Raw genomic sequence first — 1,678 nt, forward strand, 5'->3', positions numbered from 1 at the left:
TTTTCTTTGTGGTAATAGCTTTCAAGTTATGTTCTGATGGTGGTGAGAGTGGAGCAGGACTGTCTCCATGGCGCAATTGGTTAGCGCGATCGGCTGTTAACCGAAAGGTTGGAGTTTCGAGCCCACCCGGTGGTGGTGCGGCGCTTTTTTTTCTTTGGGCTGATAGCTCTGAAGAAATGTTCTGACGGTGGTGAGAATGGAGCAGGACTGTCTCCGTGGCGCAATTGGCTAGCGCGATCGGCTGTTAACCGAAAGGTTGGAGGTTCGAGCCCTCCCGGTGGCGGTGCGGCGCTTTTTCTTTCTTTGGGGCGATAGCTCTGAAGAAATGGTCTGACGGTGGTGAGAGTGGAGCACGACTGTCTCTGTGGCGCAATTGGCTAGCGCGATCGGCTGTTAACCGAAAGGTTGGAGTTTCGAGCCCTCCCGGGAGTGGTGTGTTGCTTTTTTCTTTGCACTGATAGCTTTGAAGATATGTTCTGATGGTGGTGAGAGTGGAGCAGGACTGTCTCCGTGGCGCAATTGGCTTGCGCAATCGGCTGTTAACCAAAAGGTTGGAGTTTCGAGCCCACCCGGTGGTGGTGCGGCGCTTTTTTTGCGCTGATAGTTTGAAGATATGTTCTGATGGTGGTGAGAGTGGAGCAAGACTGTCTCCGTGGCGCAATGGGCTAGCGCGATCGGCTGTTAACCGAAAGGTTGGAATTTCGAGCCCTCCCGGGAGTGGTGTGTTGCTTTTTTCTTTGTGGTAATAGCTTTGAAGATATGTTCTGATGGTGGTGAGAGTGCAGCAGGACTGTCTTCGTGGCGCAATTGGCTATCGCGATCGGCTGTTAACCGAAAGGTTGGAGGTTCGAGCCCACCCGGTGGTGGTGCGGTGCTTTTTTTCTTTGGGCCGATAGCTTTGAAGATATTTTCTGATGGTGGTGAGAGTGGAGCAGGACTGTCTCCGTGGCGCAATTGGCTTGCGCGATCGGCTGTTAACCATAAAGGTTGGAGGTTCGAGCCCACCCGGTGGTGGCGCGGCGCTTTTTTTCTTTGCGCTAATAGCTTTGAAGATATGTTCTGATGGTGTTGAGAGTGGAGCAAGGCTGTCTCCCTGGCGCAGTGGGCTAGCGCGATCGGCTGTTAACCGGAAAGGTTGGAGTTTCGGGCCCTCCCAGGAGTGGTGTGTTGCTTTTTTTGTGGTAATAGCTTTGAGGATATGTTCTGATGGTGGTGAGAGTGGAGCAGGACTGTCTCCATGGCGCAATTGGCTAGCGCGATCGGCTGTTAACCGAAAGGTTGGAGTTTCGAGCCCACCCGGTGGTGGTGCGGCGCTTTTTTTTCTTTGTGCTGATAGCTTTGAAGATATGTTCTGATGGTGGAGAGTGGAGCAGGACTGTCTCCGTGGCGCAATAGGCTAGCGCGATTGGCTGTTAACCGAAAGGTATGAGGTTCGAGCCCACCCGGTGGTGGTGCGGTTCTTTTTTTTCTTTGGGCTGATAGCTTTGAATATATGTTCTGATGGTGGTGAGAGTGAAGCAGGACTGTCTTCGTGGCGCAACTGGCTTGCGCGATCGGCTGTTAACCGAACGGTTGGAGGTTCGAGCCCACCCGGTGGTGGTGCGGCGCTTTTTTTTCTTTGCGCTGATAGCTTTGAAGATATGTTCTGATGGTGGTGAGAGTGGACCAGGACTGTCTT

The 1,678-nt window shown here is 52.9% G+C and overlaps 1 non-coding gene across 1 annotated transcript; it reads left to right on the forward strand.

Annotated features, from left to right (window-relative positions):
• Nucleotides 1–209: 209 nt before the first annotated feature.
• TRNAN-GUU (transfer RNA asparagine (anticodon GUU)) lies at nucleotides 210–283 on the forward strand. Its single transcript has one exon. It is a non-coding gene; the product is annotated as a tRNA-Asn (tRNA).
• The last annotated feature ends 1,395 nt before the right edge of the window (nucleotides 284–1,678 follow it).

Source organism: Rhipicephalus microplus, unplaced genomic scaffold, assembly GCF_043290135.1.
Source record: "Rhipicephalus microplus isolate Deutch F79 unplaced genomic scaffold, USDA_Rmic scaffold_80, whole genome shotgun sequence".
Lineage (NCBI taxonomy): Eukaryota > Metazoa > Arthropoda > Arachnida > Ixodida > Ixodidae > Rhipicephalus > Rhipicephalus microplus.